At 46.3% G+C, this 22,747-nt stretch overlaps 1 protein-coding gene across 1 annotated transcript in view; it reads right to left on the reverse strand.

Moving 5' to 3' along the window:
• Positions 1-14,593, reverse strand: part of iqsec1a (IQ motif and Sec7 domain ArfGEF 1a) — a 55,449-nt gene extending 40,856 nt beyond the window's left edge. Inside the window, exon 1 of the mRNA XM_079272985.1 lies at positions 14,544-14,593. The gene's annotated coding sequence lies outside the window, so the exon portion shown is untranslated. The remainder of the gene's footprint in view (positions 1-14,543) is intronic.
• Positions 14,594-22,747: the final 8,154 nt, after the last annotated feature.

The following is a 22,747-nucleotide window of genomic DNA, read 5'->3' on the forward strand; positions in this document are numbered from 1 at the left end:
AAAAAACATGTATAGAAAGAATATGCTCCAATTATGAATCAGCAAACCGTGGAAATAATAATCAATATGTGAGACGAGCTTGTGCTATTTTGGCAAAGGCCAAAATGCTGCTGTTGCATTTGTACAGACGGCCGCTTGACTTGGCACTTGATCTCGCTTTGGAGCTCTGTGTTCTCCAGACACCTCTGGGAGGTAATTCTCGCTAACCCGACCCGCCAGATAGTTTGTTACACATAACCACCGGAAGAGCCGTCGTTTGGAAAACAGGCACGCGAAAGAAAAGCGGGGCAGGCGATTGGATGAACCATCTGTCAATCTTCTGTTCTAGTCTGCAACACACTGTTGATGGAGCAGGAGAGGAGATGTTGAGGTGTGAATCGCCTACTTTCTTGAAAACCTTTCCTGAAAACCATTAGGAAGAGATCAATAAACACAGTCCTTGGTATAATGACTCGAGCACTACCGACGGTGCTTCAGCGGCTACAATCATGTCCACTTTGCAGAATGACTGTAGTCATTTATGGCAGTGAGGCGTCACTGTAGCTTTCAGACAAGTGAAAAATCAAAAGGGTTATTATGCAGACAGGCCTGTATACAGCACGTAAACCCTGCTTTAACGAGTGACTCACTTCCAGCTCTGTACCGTTGTGCCCCCATCCACTGATGCTATGTGGCCTGACAGCGTGCCCCGTGCCAACCCATGTGCTGGCAATGCCACGCATTGCATCTGCGGCTGTCGTCTCGTGCAACAGCGGCGTGCGTCCCATGCAGCTGCTGTGTCCCGGCGGAGGCATATTCAGAGCGACGCTGCAAGTCGTCTGTGCGCTCTCTCAGTTTGCAGACCCAGCACACTCACGATCAAAGTGAAGGAATGTGCCGTCAGTGGCCCACAGCTCCGGTGACGCACTCTTTTTTTTTTTTCATCAGCGCTGGCATCACTTGGAACAGTGGCATCGCGTTCGGAATCTCTCAGCCAATAAATGGAAATGGGCATTCCTGCCATGAAGGCTTTATGGAATGAATGGCCTCCGAGAATGCATGACATTATCTCAATGAAGGGTAAAGCCCATTGATGTTCGTTAGCCACCTTGTCCGTTCAGTGTTACATATGCTGAGAGAAGAGGGGAATAATCCATGCCTCCCCCATGGTAATGTCACGGGCAATTGGATTACAAAAAGACGTGCACATCTCAAATCCCAACACTTATCTTTCATGATCTAGAATTACAGAAACTAGCATATTAGTACCGGTAGAAAGCGATTATTCCTTTTTTCATGCACAAGCCAGGTTGACAACGGAGCTGGGCGGCAACACTGGTGCAGAGAATCTACTGATCCATGTCGTAACCCCCTCAGACGAAACCAACTGGAAGGCGCTTGATTTAGCAATACCAGTACGGTCAATTTGCTTATCACATGGCCGCACATGAACAGGTTTGATGACTTATTATAAAGGCTTCAACCATTTTCAGGGCATAAACACACACGCTGGTCTCATCCTGCTGAACTCAACAAAACACACATCCTGTCGTGTTTTGGAGTATTCTACTCAACCTCTGCATCCCTTCAGGCCAGAGTGGTGAAGTGTGGCGTCCTTAAAAAAAGGGCCAAGAAAGCCTTTGTCCAGGTGATCCTCATCTTGGCCCTCCAGCGCTGTAAGCACAGCATTAGCATTCCAGAGGGACTGAGGCCTGCCAGCGGTGATGAAATGACATTTACAACAGAACAGACTCGACCCGCTCCCGCTCCAGCTCCTCATTAAAGGAGTATTGGCCCGGCGCTGTGAGCCTCAGTCTGTGTGACGGACAGTCAGACCAACACATTAGTGTCAACCAGAGGCACATGTTCTCTGTCCCGCAACGACGACGACCGTTTCACAAAGTCATCGATTTGCACCCCACTTTCCCCGAGCGCTGCCTCTCAGCCATGTCATGTGACCTTCTGCGGTTAAAGCTCTCTTTGAACTAAAGCTGGAGGGAAATAGGGAAGAGTCGTCGTCAGCCACTGTCTCAGAACCACAGACGGAACAAGATGTTCAATGGTCTTTAATGCAACAACAAAAAAGACAATAAAGCATGTAATGAAACTATAATTACTGGTACACTAAAGGAGCTTGAGAATCTGAGGAATGTATTCATGTGCGCTGTGCTGTACACATGGAAACAAGACAGAGAGTCAAGCCAGTGGAAGGCAGGCGCAGGTTGTCTGAAGGACTCCGTGGGGACCCGTGAAGGTCTCGTAGTCATTAAGATGACTGATCCCCATGTATGGTATTAGATCATGGCATGATTCAGCTCAACCTCATGCACCAGCCGTGAAGTACGTGTGTGGAAAATTTTGAGCATTCCCGTACATGGACACACATACAGGGTTGAGAATCAGAGGGTGATGCAGGCGACACACGCACGACAGCAAAGAAAACAAACTTAAATGTGCCTCTGCGGAGGTTGCAGAATGCTTATTCAGCAAAATACTTGAGGTGTTGTGTACCAGGCAGGGGTAGAGTCAAAAACACAAACCCTCACAAAACTGCTAAAAAAAAAACAACCCGATCTAATTTCATCCACCTTTCATCCCGGCAGATGTGACACATGATATACTGAAGTAGACGGAAGCTTTCCACTCAGACTGTACGACTCATCACCATCCCAAAAATAACAGCTCAGACCCAGCCGCATTTTACACACACACACACACACACACACACACACACACACACACACACACACACACACACACACACACACACACACACACACACACACACACACACACACACACAGTACCAATCACACAAGAGAACACACTCACACCCACAAATATATACGGCAGAAGCTGCGAGGAACTCATGTGCCCAGTAAGAGCTGTCACCGCATCATCCACAAATGAGTCATTCATCTCAGCCACCCGAGGCTCCCAAAACCATCACTCACATGACTCTGTTGTGATTTCACACATAATGCCGTGCAAATACAAAAACAACGCTCAGGTTTTTTAGATTTTTTTAAACTCCGTCTGAAGACACATGGCGTTAATTCATCGCGGTGAAATCTTTGCATTTCATTCACGCAAACGCAACGTGATGTTCCACTTGGTCGCCCCTCCCCGGGCGATGGAGATGTTGTTTACTAAGAGCACAGGATGGGAACATGAGAGGACAGAGCAAGGTCTGGATGCAATTGGTGACTCAGCATAGACAGTGGTAGAGATGCCGTGTTTTCCTCCACTGCCACCACCCACTCGACCGACGCCGTCCCCATGAATGGGACGGCTACACCAGTCCTGCCCTCCGACTGCATTCACACACACACACACACACACACACCGGACATGCTACTCACATGTCGTAGAGCCGGTAACCCATGGCGGAGCCCGGTCTGCTGGAGTGGGACCCGGGGTCTCGGGTTCGCCGGGGGTCCGTGCTGCTCACCACGGCGCGCCACACGCTTGGCTTGTCCATCCTGTGTGCTGGTCAATGGGACTGCGTGACTGAGACGGCGTGCGCACACGGGCTCTCTCGCGTTCACTCTCCCTCGCCCAGTCACAAACACAGGCAGCCAGCGAGCAGTGTGTGTGTGTGTGTGTGTGTGTGTGTGTGTGTGTGTGATGTAACGAGGAGCGTCCAAGAGGCTGGCGGCTGGTGGGGGGGGGGGGGGTGGAGGGTGAGTTGGCTGGTGATGGAAGAGGAGGAGAAGGAAGCGGAGGAGAGGTAGAGGTGGTGAGGGGACCAAGAAACTAAAGGAGCTATCTGTTAAGTGCTGATGTGAAGCCTCTGTTTTAAAGCATGGAGGATCATGGGTAATTCTTTACTGGTGCCAGTGCCTGAGGAGGCTGCCACTCCGAAATTAAAAGCACGAGGACACGACCTGCAGGAGAGCTGCTGGGAGATTACACTGCCTCTCGTAAACACAGAGGCTTCTGCGTACCCCTCTCTCCACCCTCTCATCTGCTCTCAGTAGTACAGTCCTCAGCAGGGCCACGCAATTGGCTCCTTGGTCTCCATAGAAACAGGAGGATGTGTCAGAGGTAGGGCTCATTATCATGCCTTCTCTCAAGCTCCCTCCCATTTTGTTTTCTCTCCTTCTCCGTCTCTCCCTCCCTTTTCCAATTTCTCCTCACATACTCTGCCCCCCCTCCTCCTCCTCCTCCTCCTCCCTCTCCATCCTTCTCTCTTCTGAAATCAATGCTCTTCTCTCTGTTGTGTCTTTCAAAACAGATGAGGCTTTCCTGTCCAGTGAGGAATGGCACACACACACACACACACACACACACACACACACACACACACACACACACGTAAAGATGCTGCACAGCTAATTACCTCTTCAGAGAAAATAAACACAACAGAACTAACACAGAGAATGAAATAATCAGGAGGGGAAAACAAGTAATTTGATGAAAGGTGTTACAGACAGTTTGTTCTGGACTTCGTATTGCCAGGAGTTGGAGAAAGAGAATCTATGTGGCTTGCGGAGACATTGCATCATGTACAAGTGATGCCCAAACCAGAAAGGAAGTGTGAAATATTAAGCAGAAATAAGGCACTATGGATGAAGATTTAAAAAAATGGAAGTTTTGGCTGAAAAATTGGTCAAAATGAACACAAACTGCAGACAGTGGACACAATGGACTGTACACTGTACTGTTGTTGACACCTTCACCAGGTAACAGCATCCAAAGCGGGATGGTAGGCAGGCAGGTGTCTATGGCGACAAGCTCTCATCAGGACTTTGTAAACCCACACACACACACACATATATATATAAACACACACACACACACACACACAGCGGGCTCCAGACAGAACCCCTGGGCTGATGGCTGACAGTCTCCAGGGGAGGATGCGTTCCACCCCGGGCAGACTCCATGGCACACAGCGCCGTCGATGTATCGAGCGTTAGCGGCAAGGTGACTAGCACTGTCGGTCCTCAGTCTTTTTCTTAATGAACTTGTGTAGTGGCTAATTGTGTACGTGCGTCATCTCGCTGCAATTACACCGGCTATGTGCTCTCTAATTATCAAGCACAAGTGCTGAACCCTCCAGCTCTACCATGCACTTCACAGCCATGTGTGTGTGTGTGTGTGTGTGTGTGCACTCGTTTGTGAGTGTAGAGAGGAAACTAAGTCTCATTTTTTAATCCAACATTGTCCAACTCGTCACATAACTGTCATGAGATATTTGAAAGTTTTCTGTCCAGACAACACATTTACTGTGTGCACATGCTCGTGTAATATAAGCTGCAGGCCGACAGTTGACCGATTTATGTGCTCTGTTTACAGCCTGTGTCTGTGTGTGTGTGTGTCTGTGTACTGTTGGTAATGGGGTGTGTGGGGGAGGGGCTCTGACAGGTGAGCTCCATTCTGTTCAACATCGAGTGTGTATCCAAAAAAAACCAAGCAGAGTGTTTGTAGTCTAGGCACACACACGCACGCACACACACACACACACACACACACACACACACACACACACACACACACACACACACACACACACACACACACACACACACACACACACACACACACACACACACACACACACACACACACACACACACACACACACACACACACACACACACACACACACACACACACACACACACACACACACACGAGCAGAGCGCTGCGCAAGATGCTCTTTCAGATAAATAACCTTAAAGGAACAGTGTGCAACGTTTAGGGGGATCTATTGACAGAAATGAACATCGATATTAATTTGTATGTTGTTTTTGTTGTCTTTAGAATGAGCCGTTTATATCTACGGAGCGGGTCCTCTTCACGGAGGCAGCCGCCGTGTTTCTACAGTAGCCCAGAAAGGACAAACCAAACACTCTAGATAGGGCATTTTCCCAACCGCAGTTCTCCGACACGCCACATCCTACATCCGACCAAATCGATCGCGATTGTGGATATCCCGATAAAAGTCAAAAAGTGCTTACAGCGGCTATAAAACACACTGGAATCACCAGTTTTGAGAACAAAATATTGTTATTGCATCACGGATGGGATACACATCCTTTTAAGTGAAAAACTAACAAACAATCTGGACTAAGGTAATCATAAATCATAAGGTCCCACTGCATAAATAAAGGATAAATAATGAACGTTGTGTGAGTCTGTGTGATAATTATTTTATTTTTAAACCCGCTTTTCACTTCTCTGCCATGACAGTGAGCTGGACAGCTTTTCATATGACGATGTTCACAATTATCCCAAAAATGGAAATTTACCACATTGGACTTATTGTGGCTGTTTTTTTTAGTTTTTTTTAAATCGTGATCAGTGGTAAAAATCCTATATTCCTGTCAGCGATACTCACAATAGAGCAAACAGAAGCACAGACTCCATTTGAAGTGAACGTTTGCAATGCCTCCCGTGGCCCTGCACACATCCAGACATGTTGCCGTGTGGCCTTTAAGATGTACAAACACTGCATACGTTGGCCTTCTTGTGCCAAACTCCCTGCTCTCCTCCGTCACCATATGGCCACTTTTAATCCAGCTGGCCTTCTTGTGTGTGTGTGTGTGTGTGTGAGATGTGGTTCTATAGCTGCAGGACTCTGTGCAGGTCTGTGTGCAGAAATCCTTCCAGCCCGGCAGCACACACAAAGAACACAGATGCACCGCAGAAGGCTTTTAGTGTCACAGGAAATGCATGCTGATGAGTTCCAAACTAATCGCTCCGTGTCTGTCCTCTTGAAACATGGAGCCGACTGGAGAGCTTCCACAGTGAGCTCTCATTCAGTCCGATAGCACGGTGGAGTAACCGCAGTCACCGGAGGAGGAGGATGATGAGTGGGCATTTTGATTTTAAACAGCTGAGGAAAAAAACATGAAAGGACAGAGCTGGAGATTAACTCACGTTCTCGCACAAGAACTGCAGCAATTAGTCGACCAATAACAGATGAATCAGCAATCATTCATCGTTTAAGTATTTATCGAAGCAAAAAGACCAAAATTCGTTCGTTACAGTTTTTTTTGGATAACTTTCTTTGTCATGCAGTTGTACAACTAGACTAGACAACTAATGTGTTTATAGAATAATGAACCGGTGATCAATGATGAAGATAATCATTGGACGCAGCACGTTGTAAATTTTTTGCAAATTTGTGATTGTAAAAAAAAAAAAAAAAAAAAATCCAAAAAAATAACCATGAGTTGCTCCGCTGAGAATTGAAAATCACAGAATGTCCTGACATTGCTCGTTTCTAGCTGAATTGGCCGTCAGTCAGCTGCCTTGCCTCGGCTGATCTGAAGACGGATAACAGAGATGCAGTAAAACAACAGCTGGAGGTCACGAAACATCAAGTTCTGAACATCTCAAAACTGATGCAGCACTTTGTTCCCATCAAAGAGCGTCCTGATTCTGCTCTTTTTAGGTTGCCTTCCTTGGATTTCTTTTCAAATCTTTCACAGGAGAAAATGTCTGCTCATTGCGCAGCATTTCGTCTGCACAATATATGTCGTATCAACGGTGGGAAGCATTATCACGTACTCGGCTATAAGCTGCTCTGCAGGGGTCCCGTCTCCTCTCATGAGACTTCAGCCCACTTCAAACGCATCAGAGACAGAGAGGGCTGACAGCGACGAGTCAAAGCGGGAGACGACCGACACTCACCACAGCACTAAGAGCCGCACGCCACAAGATGGCAGTGCATCACTTTCCTCTGCATGAACAGCCAGCCTGAGGTGATCGATGGCGTTACTGATGTTGAAAATGCTTTTCGTTCCAGGAAAACATTTTCCGAACCACTCCTATTAGTGTCAACAGCTGGAAAAACTGAACTCCCCGGACATAGTGACCTCCACCCCCCCTGCCCTGGACACGAGAGATGGGAAGCTCAGTTTATCTTCTCCTCCATGTAACAGCGCAGCTCTCTGGCAGAGGGCACGGCGCTGTGCAAAGGCTCCTTCTGTCACCGACTTGGCCTCGAGCCGGAGAACATCAGAGGCCGGAGACAGACGAGCTTTTCATAGCAGCCCAAACAAAGAGCCGTCTCTGCTCCGAACGCTGCAGACAGAACTCTTTCTTGACCCCCTCGGGCCTCTGCTGAGGCTCTTTGCTGCCGCCGCAGGAGTTTGTGCTTCTCGATAAGCTGGTGTCAGTAATACTGATGTGAAGCTGTGGCAGCTCGAGCACTCCGCACACACCGGGCAATATTTCCAGCAGTGGAAAAAGTACGAAAGATCCTATGCTGTGTAAAAGTGCCAACACTAAAATCTCTATACAACCCATTGTAAGGAAAAGTCCTGCATTTAAATCTTCCGACAAGGAACTTTCCTTTTGTGTTGATTTTGGTGGTCCCTATGGACAAAATTAGGAAATCACCAGATTCCCTTTAGAAAACCTCTCATTTTACTGCAGCAGGGGTCTGACCAGCGGTCTCTTTATTGTGTATTTTCCAGTATATTGCATGTGATTCTCATGTGAATTATTCCATCAATATGCAATATCACACATGCAAAGGAACGATGGAAAGCTGGCTGGTCCAGAGCTCCTTCTGTTGTGCTGCTTTTGCATTTATGCTTCATTATGACCCATGAAGGGGGGAAAAAAAAAAACAATCGAATCCTTCTGTCATCTGCACTTTCTGCTCCTCGCTCGCAGGAGATTTCACCTCACGCACAATTCAGCAGCATCTTGTTAATATCTCGTTGCACATGCACACAAATCCCTCTTCTCGAGTATGAGAGCCGATATGGCAGCTGAGGAGAAGCGATCGCGCTCCAGCGTCTTATTTTCAGCGGGGGAAGTACGACTACTTGCTCTCTCACCTCAGCACTCCCTCTGCTCCATCCGAGGAATCGCAAATCCCTCCCATCAGACTGATATTGCTGTGGCATGGAGCCGATGAAAGGATAAGCTGTATGTGACAGACTCAACCCGTGTCTCTGATCGCTCACATCTAATTTACCAGGAAAAGCTTTCAAAATCATACCGCTGTCACACATGGTTTTATCTTGAAATGTAACACCTGTGCACCGTTGCCAGACAGGTGGGTGTCTTTTCATTACCGCCGAAGGTTTGCGTTTACTCCGGGCACAGCGCGCTTGTTCATCCTGAAACACAGATTCCTGCCGTTCTGATTGAGAACACAAACACACGCTTTGTTGTTATCAAGCTGCTTTTTCATGCATACAGATTGCAGATTGGAAGACCATTTATCTTCCATCTGCTGCTGCTGCAAAAAAAAAATAGTAATTCATATTTCACAAGTGCCTCGAGAGATGACCGTATCACGGATAACGCCGCGGCCAATTACTGAGAGGGTCTGCCGGCTGCTCTGTGACTCAAGGGTCAAAGGTTGTGGCCTCCAGCAGGAACTGTGTTCGATGCAGTTATAATAGGGTGTCAAAGGGCGTCTTGGTTATTATGGCTCAATACCGAGTCAAGGTAATCTAGAGCTTCCACTCGGAGTCACAGCTCTCGCCTTTGGAAAAAGCACAAAGTGAACAGAGAATTACCTAAAAGGACACGTTGGGTAACGTCTTCACAAGTCGCCACACAGACCTTGAACGATGTCACATGATCAGATTTATGTGTCACTTAGAGCATTCTACGGTCTGCTATTTCTTAATAGTAGACCACTGCTATGAATAACAAACCTTTGCTATATCGACTCAGTCAGATTTTTAGTTTTTTTGCAGAATCAATACAATCATTTTTTTTTGTATCAAATGTTTCTGTCAAATTATTTATCTCTCAGTAAGTGTAATAAGCGGGACACAGAAAGTCTTCAGGGTGATTCTGCTCACGCTCACGGGGTTCATTTTGCAGTATTGACCGGCGTGCTTCACAACTGTTTACGTGTGGCGTCGCTGTCTGAATGCAAAGCAATGAAGGCACACACACACACACACATGCAAATACACACAGTCACGCATTTCTCTGGTAAAATGATCAACGGCAGAACTCAGTGGAGTTAAAGGCACATGGCACGAAGAGACTCATCGTCCTCTGCTGCTCAGAGTCACAGCAACGTGCCATAAGCCACATGGCCGTGCATATGGACTCCACATATCAAAACTGTGAGTTTCCAGTGATCCAGCTCTACAGCGCAGCACGGAGCCGGTAATAGACTCTCAGAGAATGCGATGACGAAACAGAAGCCGGGAACTTCAAAGACGCACCGAGAGCTTTCCCAAGAGTTTAAAACACATTGTGGAAGTGGGCTCTCTGGTTAATAGGCCCATCAAACCACTGTAAGGTTCCCATCTGGCGAAATCAAAACTTAACAATACTAACAGCAGTAATAATAAAAGGGGGCCAATAAAGAAAGAATTCATACAACTGGCTGGATTTCATAGGAGGAGAGAGAAACTTTCATTGCCGCTTTTTTAAAAACAGACACCAACTAACAACTGTTCCTTCATTTCCCAAGGACTGTGCGCTGCCGTACACAATAAATGTTGACTGCGTGGCGAAGGCCTTTTTCTAAATGACCCCAGACATCGTCAAGGCCTTACGGAGAGGGGAACGCAGCAGTCGAATACACACAATCGCAGATTACGGTGCACGGTTCGTGGCCCCGCGTCACTCACTTGTCCACCAGATTGACCCCCGCGGCTCGATCGCAGCCTCGTGAGCTGCCTTCCCGCCTTCCAACCAGCAGATAACACGCTGGCTGTTTGGCAGCAGGCGGGCTGAGGGTCTGTAATCCCACAAAAGGCAGTTCCCAGGAATCGATCGGCTCTGCAGAGGCACTAACCAGACGGCCTGGAGATAATCACAGGTTCTGTTCTGAGATACTCATTCACCATAACGAATATCATGAAGCATCTGAATTATTTAGACATATAATGGAGCCCCCGGTTCAGATCCGTGCCAATGGTCGGACGCCAAATCAGAGCCCAGACCGCAAACAGCGGTGCGATATTAACAGCTTTACGACCTTTTGGTAATACCACGGGAGCTTTAAGAGAGGCACGTAAACACTCGCAGGAAGATTTACACTTCGCCATGACCGGCCAGCCTTCCGTTACCCTCTGACTGCATCGATGCATCAAGTCCGATGCGCGTCCTTCATCGAGGCGACAGAACGAGAAAGACAAACAGAGTCACAGAGGGTGAAGGAATCCGGAGAAGCAGATGTTTTCTTTGATTGAGCGGAAGAGGGAAAAAAATATCTGGAGATTAAAAAAAAGAATCAAATCAGAGGCTTGGAGTGAGGAAAAAAGGAATGAGGGAACATCTTTGGTATTTAAAAGCATTCATTCAGCCTTGAGCTGGGCTTGATGGGTGCAGAGAGGCCTTAACTCTGGACAGGACTGAACTAGATGGCAGCTGCAGGCAATGAATACAGAAGCTACTGCACAGGCAATCCGTTAAAACGCACTTTGTCGTCATGCTACTGAGGAACTGCCATGGAGGAAGTTGTTTTTTCCCCCCTCTGCTGACGGCGTCATCTATATTCCTACGTCAGATCTGGTCATTTAATATACAACATGCTACTTTTCAGGTCGTTTCACGTGGCAGCCACCTTCGGATACATTCTGATTCTCCTCCCCTCGGTAAACCACACAAAGCAGTTATTCTGTCGCGCAATAAGCTGCGATCCTGCATCCCTGTTGGCCGGGCAGACTGCTCCACGTTAACATTCTCAACCTCACATAAAACACACCTCCGGCTTTCACCTGTCTGCGCCAGAGCACTCTACCCATGACAGCCGGGGACAGACAATCAGAGCAGGAGAGTGCATCACAGTGGCTGCAAAGGGGATCATTCCCACAATGCCTTTCCTTTTATAATGAACCCCTTCGCAGCAGCATGGAGGACAAGCGTTAGAGATTATTACAGAAGAGGACATTAATTGTTTATAATAATTAATTGTAATGTTGACATTATGTTCAGTATTTGGGACGTACAGCCCAAAAGAAGAGGCTCTAAAGCTCCCAGCTGAGCCATCCGGAGCCTCTGCATCCAGCCAGTTTTTGCAAGTTGTAGTTTTGTATATTTTGGTAATACGTTCGAGCTGAAACAGTTAATTGATTTATATATCCTGATTGATGCTCGAGTGCTCTAAGAGCGAAATGGGTTACAGATTAAACTGCAATGAATTATAGCTTTGCCTTGAAAATGGAGCTGAAACTATTTAAGCGAATGTAAATATTTTTGTCTGACTTGCATTTTTTATGTTTTATTATAATGGACTTTGCTAACTGTGCTTTGCTGCTGTACTTCAGCTGGAAAATTGTAATTAAGTTGGATAAATCGCAGCAGCTCAATAAGCCATTTTCACCCCTTTTACTTATGTTGGCTGTTGAGGTTTATTTTGGCGCGGATGGAAACTAGGAAGTTTATCATTTATAATTCATCTCTTTCATTTCATTAATTCGGTGCTTTCCATTTCAGAACTATCACTTCTCCTCCTCCGCTCTCTGGTGTCCACAGGCCCAGGTTTCATTACCAGCTGCTGAAATACTGTGCCAGTGAGCCGTGTGGGCAAGTCAAGAATAGAAAGACATTAAACACCGAGAGCAACATGTTGGGTTACTCTGGCAGAGGTCAGGTGATAGTAGTTTCATTTGTTTGAGAGAAGGGACGGCGCAAATGTATGAATAAATCAAATATGATAGAATAAGACAAAAGGCTGTTTTTCCATCGGTAGTCCCGAGCACCCTGTTCAGGATCAGAGGCCCGATCCCAATGTCCCCCGAAGGTCTTAAACCCTGAACCCGCATCGGTTTCTGGTCTCATTGTTGTAGTTCTGATGTAATTTACTCTGCGCTCACCACAGCCAGCGGTCCAACATCGACTCAAACATGCACATTCAGGCATGGGAAATAAGATATCCCGTCTCAGCTATTAAAACTGCTTTTCTACAGCAAGTATATGTATATTAAATCTCAACATTGTTCTGCTGCAGAACGCTGCGACTGCAAACGCTTCCTGCAATCACAGTTTTCTTTGAACTTTTTCTCTCAAAACATCTGAAACAAGCGGAGTGATTCAGCATACTGGAGAGGGCACGGTACAGCGGCTCACGAATGGAATAATAATTTATATTTCACTTCCTCCTTTCCGTCTGAAGCCACACGAGCGCCGTCGGAAAACACACGAAGTTCAATCACTCACTGAGAGCCGAACACAGCCCCGCTGCGTCAATGCAGGATGATTACCCGACTTCTGGTTATTTCACATTTCTTTTCAGATGCGATGTGGAAAAAAATGTTGTTTTCCAGCGACTCATTGATCGACAGCGCACACCATATAACTGACATCCTGGATTCACATCTGCCACGGGACCTTTGTCACTTCATGGAAAGTAGTTTTTCCTCTTTTCTTTGCTCAAAGGAAACAAATGCCTAAAAAGTCAAAACATGACAGAGCAAGGACTTTATGATAAATGTTGCTTTCAGTTTGATTTATGCAGCAAACTTCTAGTCTGTCCATTTAACTTTTCTTGAAAGTGAGAGTAGGTCTGTGTGTGTGTGTGTGTGTGTGTGTGTGTGTGTGTGTGTGTGTGTGTGTGTGTGTGTGTGTGTGTGTGTGTGTGTGTGTGATTCTGACCCTTTGCAAATGTGTCGAGGACGTGCATTCATTGGCATCCACACAACATGAGGACTACATTTCTTAAATCTTGATGACGACCTCTTGGGAACAGTAATAAACGCAACAATCTGAAATAAATCGGCAAAGTCAAAATGATCGTCTCTTTGAGCGTCATCATTTGATAATTGGGGGTTAATTACAGTGTGTACGTGTGAGCCTAAACGAACGATGCCGCTGAGCTGCAGGTGACAGGGAAACACTCCGGTCACCGCCCTCGTTCCGTTAAGTCGTGACACATTTAACCTGTCAGCTTTCAGCTGTGCTTGAAAAACGGCCACAAATGTGTGAGCAACAACCGCACGGCGACAATCGGAGAGAAACACAAATGAGATGAGGCGTTGGTCTGCAACAAATAGCTAATTCCTCCTTTCTGCAGCGTTTCCAAAGTCTAAAAACAACCCACAGATGTTCCTGCTCATCACAAACCTCTGAACACTGCTCTTTGAAATTATAACGAGTTCCCACTATGCACTGGGATTTATTTTTGGGGCGGCACATGAGCCAAAGAAAAGTGGGTTGTGGATTAGGCGCTCATTGCTTTTTTTTTTGACGATGAAGCAGGCAGCGCTAGGGGCGTCTTTGAAAACCTTCTGCAGCCTTTTGAAGCCCCCTAAGTCTAAGGCTCACACACGCGGGGATGATTTCATTCAGGCAAAGCCTAATGATCTGCTCCTACGGTGCATTTGGCCGCCGAAGTTCACCGTGCATCATCGGGAAGACAACATTGCTGCACTGAAACTGCTGTGTCATAAAAAAACAGCTGATGACTGGCGAACAGCTGCAAAGACTCAAACATTCGGACGCTGCAACGTTTTTCAAGCTGTCAAGACCGATGCATCTGCCACAGAGAGGCTCATTACGAGGGCGTCGCCGTAGACATTAACGAGGCGAGAGTAAGACGAGGAAGAGGCTGCTGTGCCACGGTGCTGTGGTACTCATGGGACAAACACTAAGCACATAGTCATAGAAAGAACATCTTACTGTACCCAAAGGAGGCCGACTTCCATTGGCGACAGGGGACGACTCTTCTGCAGCCGGCAGCCGCCAACCTCCCAGGAGTCTCTGTGACTTCGACAGGTCGGGAGGCATGTCTCCTAGAGCGGGACAAACAAAACACGGAAGGGCAGGTGTGAAAGAAACATTTACATCTTATGCGACTGCTTTCCCTCAGAGGTTTTCCCACTGGGGGGGGGGGTGTGACTTTCATGTTTTACCTGTTTTTTAACAATGCTGCCTCGTACGTAGCAAACCAGGTGATATGGAATGTGAATCAGATTACCAAATATATTTTGGACAACTAACTATCAATACACTTATAGTCGCCGACATACAATTTGTCAGGTTTCGCTCCCAAAAATAACTTTTTATCTATTTTGTCTCTCTCTCTCTCTCGACGACGAGGTCTTCTTAAAAAAAAAAAAACACACACAAAGCCACATCTGGCTCAATACGGAAAAACCATTTAGCCGATGGAAGGACTTGTTGCTGACTGTCCAGTCAAACCATATTCTAAATGACACTCCATGAGACTCTTTATCTCACAGTAATGAGTTTGTTTAAAGGCAAAAATCCTTCATTCTTAAACACAGACTGTACTCTGGATGACAAATTGGGCACCGAGGCCTCGAGTATGATCAATGGCTAATTGTGTCATGGCTGCTGCCATGTACTGCTGTTTCGGCATAATGAATTATTCATTTAAGAATTGCTAATGTCTCTGTTCTGGCGGAGTTGTGAACCTTAAATTAGTCCGAATTTTCCTCCCGTCATCGATTAGTTACTGTGATATAGTGCTGCAGAGTCAACCACTCAGATCTTGTTTCAGGCCTGTCAGTGCACTGACTGATGCACAAACTCCCACAATTCATTTCAACAAAATGCCATTTTTACAATGCAGAAGATATGTTTTCATACTTAAACCATGTTCTTCATTGTATTTGCTTTCTGTCCGCAACCACTGCACAAACACACACACACACACACACACACACACGCGGTTTTGTGTAATTCCGGTGGAGAGAGTGTTTTTTCCGAACAATGCCTGATCCAGGCCTGAAATCCAAAAGGGGGACTCGCACCAGGACAAAGACCAGCAGGCCCGGTGTCCTATCGCAGCTGAGCATCTCTCTCCATGGCAACAAGAGACGGAGCGAAGGAGACGAGAGAAGATGATGTAGGTCTGTCTGGTCCCTGCGGAGAGAGACTGCACTCGACCGGCCCTGAACCCCCCCCCCCCCCCACCGACACATACCGTCAGTGCATCTGAGGGCCGGCTCTTTTTCTTTTTGGTTAGATTTCTGTGTGAATTAAAGCACAGTTCAGTCCACACATTGTGCTGTTTCAGAGAAAAGCCCTGCCGGCAGACGGAAAGCTGCAGCTCCATCGCTATTCCAGCGAAAGCCTCGTCCGTTTGAAGCAGAACAAGTTGCAAGAGTGCCGTCTCTTTGCTCCCATTCATGTTGAATCCTTTGGCATTTCGGCTTCGGCTCTGTAAAAGATCCCCCGATACTTTTACATCAAATACAACACCACATTTGGCCTGGATTAGTGCTTGAATTGATTGGAAACACTTTCGTGCTGGTGTTGCTGTGAGGCACACTTTGAGAGAGAGGTTACAACCTCCACAACAACAACCGAGAAAAGCTTTATTCTCGTCATTGTCCTCTCCACAATAACGGGGGGGGGGGGGGGCTTCATAATCCCTGCCTCCGTTTCCCCGACTCTCTGCGGAAAACTAAAAAGGGAAATAAAAGCCACGGACCAGGCCGAGGCTCTCCTCCTGAATACCTCCAGTTACTCTCTATACTGCAGTGCTCTGGCAAGCTACTCCAGTCTTTACACGTGTCCGAACAAACATGTTCAATTAGATAAAAATAATAAAAGACCCACAGTGGTGGATTCATCAGCCCAAGCAAAAACAATTTCAGATTTCAATTAGCCCGAGACTAAACAGCTGCCATCCATCACAATACACGAGCGCACAAGTAAGCAGGCACAAACAACAGCAGCACAAATGGACTTTCCAAAAGTCTTCACCGGCAGACAAGAGCACATTCATTGCAATCATGGCGATAGAGTGTCGGACTGCTCCTCCGCTGTGGGCTTTTGTGGCGCGCTAGTCCGGGTTTACTGTATGAACGAGTGCAGCACAAGAGTGTGAATGTCATCAGACATTCACACTGAAGAACAATCCAATAAAAGCAGGTCACCGAGGGTTCTTATCGCATCTGAATGAAACCATCCATTCTGATTCCAGAACAGCGGACCAATCAAACACCGCCATGTTGTTATTCCTCTCTCATTAGTGTGTATGAGAATAATCCCCTCATCACCGCCAGGGCCATTCTCTCTCCCTCCACACACAAACTGCTATCACACCAGTGCAAAGCAATCCTCCGGGCGCGAGGCGTATTCATTTATTATTAACGCCGGCGCCAAGTTCAGTGGCTTTTCAATTATCAATGATGATGAAACCTACCAGGCCATGTAACACACAGAAGTTGAAGCAGCCATGCTCACTCGTGTCACGGTGTGGCACATGAACGGGGTGAGAGATGTGAGAGAGTCTGCCGCGTGTTGTCAGCAGAGTGCTGCGTTGGCAGTTGCAGTGATTTTCAAGCAGCCCCGATACAAAAGGTAACCCGGGAGCAAAGATATATCATGTAACAAATCATGCGACTTCAAACTGGCTTCACTTTAAAGAGATGCCACTGAATAATTACACTTGCATGTTTTTACTAGATCCATGGGGGGGGGGGCATGAGAGGCAGCAGCATACCGCGTTTAATGCTCCATTGTCTTTAGGGAGGACAGCAGTGGAGCTCTGTTAATATGGAGGCAAAAATGGAGGCAAATAGAATTGCACAACTTGAAACTAAGTGACATTTAAACGGTGGTTTCAAACCACATGAATCAAGTCTTAATGCTGTGAATTCAGTGTTGATTCATTTTCAGCAGCATTAAGTGATATCCAAAACCTGACTGGAACGGACCGAATGAATGAGGCGGGGCTAAAGCGGTTCCATAAAAGTAGATTCAAGCTCACGCAGTCAGACTGATTTGAGTTTAAGTAGTTGAGATAATTAAGTGTGCACATTGTTCTTAGAACACATTAGATGATGTGGAACACTGCGATTGGCTTACAAAAGTCCAAACAAATAATTTTGGGCATTTGGGTGGTCACATGGTAGTAATCATAGATCTAGACGTCCTAGAAAAGTTGAGCCCCTTGAAATGTTCCAGGGATCTTGGGCAGATCTTGGGCAGATGTTTTGGATTAACTGCTTTGTCATTGGAGCTGTTTAATGATGAATTCAGTCGTCCCCTTAAAAGGTATTTCCTCTTTCATTGTCCAATTACATATAATTGAATAAACTGTTCTATAATCACCGTCGGCCCTGTATAAAACACTTGTACATCTTGTCCAATCGACATGTCCGGCCTTGCTGACTTGATGCAGATCGATGAGTCAAACGCTGAGCAGCTTAACATCAGCAGCATCACCTGACACACAGTGGAAGATGAGCTGCTCTTGAAGCCTTTCACTAATTTGCAGGATCGGTGCCATCACGTCTACTCCTCAAAGCTGAGCGCAAGTCTGCCGTCACTTTAATCCTGAAATATCACGGCTTTTGCATCCAACCCGTAAATGCAGCTGCCAAACAAGTCACGCAATCCAAAACGTGCTGGTGGAGATGTGCACAACATGAAGATGGAACCTCTGCGCATACATTTAGAGCAATAACAGCTTCACATTAATGAGGGGGGGGGGGGCTTCTAGGAACCAAATTCACAGCCAAGAACGACATGCAGAGGGCTGCTGCCATTTGGGCGGTTTCCAACCACATCAAACCATCAATTTGGTGAGATGGGATTGTTTGCTTCTGAAGTCTTGTCTTCTGCGATGCTTTTAGATTCTACCAGCAGCAGCAGCAGCAGCAGCACGAGCGAGATACGGAACAAATGATATAACAAGAGGAGCATCAATATACTGCAGTGTTGCATCCGTTCAGGTGAGGGGAACCATTTCCACAATTAGCGTTCATTACACTGGGTACTAATGGAGAGTATTATCAATCATATCACTCTACTGCACACAACAGTAAGATTTGAAAAGTGAAAAAAGAAAAAGCGAACTAAACATTTTTGTTTTGGATTGTGCTGCATGAGGCTGAATGCGGGTGGTGGCAGTGAAAGTGATTGCTTGCTGGTTGCAGAGAAGTGTGTGCTTAAAGAACTCAACGCTCCATTGTGGAACAACACTTTATGAGTCATGACTTACATAACTGAACACTGACTTTTATTATTTCAGGAAATCCCTCTTTTGTCTACAAGTAATTTCACCCGAGCCAAAGTTTTGTCACTAAAAAAAACATTTATCACAGCATAGAGGTTTAGAGTCTGATTAATATTCGGCAATCTCCATAAAACCCCAAATTAAAAAGTATTAAACATTTTTATTGAAGGGATTTGTATTGCATTTTAATATAACCTCTTTTCTGAAAGGATTTGTTTCCTGTCCTTTGGTACGCTAATGTTGGTGCGGCTGCTCATGAGTGGCAGGAGAACCGCCGTGCACGTCTCTCACTCTTGCGTGCACAAACGCTTCTTCACAGTCGCTGCGATAGTACAAAGACAAAGACTGGCACACTCCTCCGGGCTGCGGCCCACTGGATTCGCTTCAAATTTCTGGGATAGGACATTTAGAGCGGGAAAAAGGCGGCCTGGGGAGCGCAGACAGTGGAGCACCTAAGGAAAGGAACTGGAAAATTGTTCCTAAAACACGGGAGAGGCTCGGCTACACTCGCTACAACTGTTCTAGACACGAGACACCCTAATACACTGCTACAGAGGCTGTTTGGATCCCACAGCGAGGCATCCCTAAAGAGAGGAGCCCATCTATGTACAACCCTTACTGCTGTCGGAAAGGGGAGGACTCTGAACACCTTTATTTCTAAGAGTGTACAAACCTCCAGGCGCTAAGGTTCCCACAGCAAACAAGCCAACGGTGGAATGTGACCTTGCACTGCACATGACATGAAATCGTATCACTTCCTTCACACTGTAATAGCCACAAACGACGGTAACAGGCACCGCATCAGTCCTTCAGACGGAGGAGAACCACTCTCTCTTGATGCCAGGATATTCACCTTTATAAACTCAAGTCACAAGACTTATAGAACACCATGTCTTCAACTGAGCCTTTGCCCACCCAGGGTTTAGAAGCCCTTTACAGCAGAATGGTCACAAATGTCAGGCAGGTGTACAATCCTGAGCAGATGGAAATAGTCTAACATTGACATACCGGACGAGTCAAATTCAGACCTGGAAGACAGAAGAAGACACTGGTGCATCGATTTGTGTTGAGCAGGTAGAAAGGAGAATGCTGCAGGATGCCAGTAATGCAGCTAAAGACATGCACAGTAACAAAACGCCTCGATGGCCACCATCCCTCGATTCAGCAACTTCATTACAGCAGCCAAGTTTAACTATCTGGCAATGAGGGGTGCAACGGTTTTAATCAATCTATCCGGCACCCGAAGAAGTGGCCGCACTTTAAATTACAGCTACAAATTAGTGATATTCTCAAAACTACATTGATATTCCACTGGGTGTGTAATGAATGTATTCACTGGCAACGCAGTACTGACTATGAATGCAGCATCTTGCCTTTGCAGATGTGCTTCGGTGCTGATTAAACTATACGGTCATGTTCGTGCTTGAATTGGACTGAGTAGAGTTTCTATCATTGTGATCAGTTATGTAAGAAAACAAGGGTGGACAAAACATTAGAAACACCTCATGGTCTCAAATACGACCATTAAATAGGTATTTTTCATGCAAGGCTTCTCACGATAAGGAAACTATTACAGGTGTTCTTAATTAAAACAATGACGGATGGATATGAAGTCAACTCCGACTCCCACGGTGCATTTTAAGCAACAAACAGTCATCGAGCTTAAAATTGTGTCATGCGAGTCGCTAACTGCGGGTGAAACATTGGATTGCAATGTTTGGAAAACTGACGACACAATCTGCAACTTAAATCAATGCAACTTGTTGGGGGTACATTTTGGATGCATGCCTTTTCTCCGTAGCAACGGCTGCCAAGGCTCATGGGTATTATAGTATTTAGAGCCGTGCCAAACTGACCGAAGACCCTTCCTCCGAAAAGAAGTTTAAATAATCAAAACTTGTAATCATAACATAAAATGTACACGAGTGTTACTTTATCCAGGAGACTCACGTGTTCGAGGATAAAATTAAGAATAATTCTCTTGTGCGCGCCGGTTGTTGCTTCTATCTTTTGTGCAATTACCACCTGTGGTACAAGAGAACCCTGTATGTTATCATGTCATACGCTCCGTGCTCTCCATTTGTGTCATGACATTTGGTGGGCACTTTTAGAGAGAGAGGCTGCAGTAAATGGCACTCCGACAGCAGGAAAGTGCTCTTTACCTCAGAGAAATTAAATGTAGCTGGTTCTGCGAACCACAGCACTAAGGGGCAATAAAGCTACCGCATGGCTGCATCGGGGGCAAATTTATGAGCCCTGTTGTCACCTTATTTCACTTTTCACATGGTGAAAACAACGAGGCATGCATAGTGAGGAGACAGTACAGCGACTGACTCCATCATTTGGTGCTGTCGCTGCAAAGGCTGTTCTTATAAGGGGTGTACGGTTCAGCTTTCTGTTGGGTTGGCTTGAAGGAATAATGGTCCCTGCTGTATAATGCTGCGTCCAATTCTCTGTTGGGCTGAGTGATCTCTTTCCTCCGATCTCATCACTCTTACTAACGTGTTTGTTTTTCGCTTCTGTTAGCCGTGCACCTTTCTCTTCACTCCAGAATCTCTCTTGCGTTACCTAAACATCTGCTTCCTTTTGTCCTGGGTATCGGCAAAGACGTCCGGGCATCCTTTAATTATTCCATAAAGCACAGAAGGAACTTGATACCGCTGGTGTTTTCATCAGAGCCATTACGACTGTGGAATACGGCTGAGCTGAAAGCTAGAGCCGGGTCAATACAACGCAGCGGTAGGATGAGATGCATTGACACGCGTGCTGCAGTCCAGATCCAATGGCAATTACGGAAGCTATCGATTACTGTGTATACAATGAATCACTGAAAAAAAGAATGGTCAGATCAAAACCATATGTAAATGTTTTGCTGAATGATATTTCCATCCGTTCTGCTACTTGCACCCAGCCATGCAGACTGAACATCCTCAGAGGAGGCCAGAGCGAGGAAGCAGTGCTCAGAACCCTGGAGAGCTCCTCTGTCCTGCAAGAAGTTTGAGTTGTAATCGTTCATTGGTATTCAAGCGGAACTTCATCACTTCATGCACTTGATTCCCAAGGCGCTGGCTTGTTAAGTTAAGGCTTCAGGTGACAGAAGAGTCCGTACTTTCCTTCCATGTATCTTCTCCTTTTCAGAATTTGTAATACCTGCAGTACTGCGGTTTGCATGAGTTGCCTCCTCGAGTGAAACAGAATCAATAGAGCTCGGTCTGAACCACGAGGAGTAGTACTGATTGGATTTGAGGTAAATGGCCATAGTTTTGGCGTAAACACAGGAGGTTGAGACGAAGTGAAACCGCTCTTTCAGAATGGATGGTTACAAAGGGAGAGGCACATTGATTGAGTATAAATTCATTCTTTCAGTCTAGACAAAGCTTATTTGTCTCGTCGTGAATAAATTCCACATTTGCCGACATTATGTGAGCAGGATCTATCATCCTGATGATGATGATGAACGAAAACAAAACAGTGTTTTTTCTTCTGCACTGCGCCGAAACACCGGCTACTGAGGTTCTTTCAGGTGTTTTCCCGAAGCCTTTTAAATGATGCATGAAATGCCAAATCCCATTGGAGGCATCATTCCAGAGGAAGGCCTCTAAAGCTGTGAGATTGGTTTCTCCCACAAGCCAGACCTCCGGTGGCAGAAATAAGACTTCAACCCAGCTGCTCCCTTAAAACCAAACGTTACACTGCTGTCGCTACAGACATGTCAGTGTCTCCGACCCGCCCTTTACCTCTCCGTGTTTAACTGCCTGTGTCCGTTGCATCGTATTCATTTGTGCCCTTTTTTTTCCCCACCCCGTGGCTCTGTTGCAATGAGGACAGCCGGTTTCCTGTTGTGAGGGAGGAAACGGACAGAGGGCACGCCCGGCGCAAAAAAGAGCTGACTCA

The sequence above is a fragment of the Melanostigma gelatinosum genome (assembly GCF_949748355.1).
Source record: "Melanostigma gelatinosum genome assembly, chromosome: 8".
Lineage (NCBI taxonomy): Eukaryota > Metazoa > Chordata > Actinopteri > Perciformes > Zoarcidae > Melanostigma > Melanostigma gelatinosum.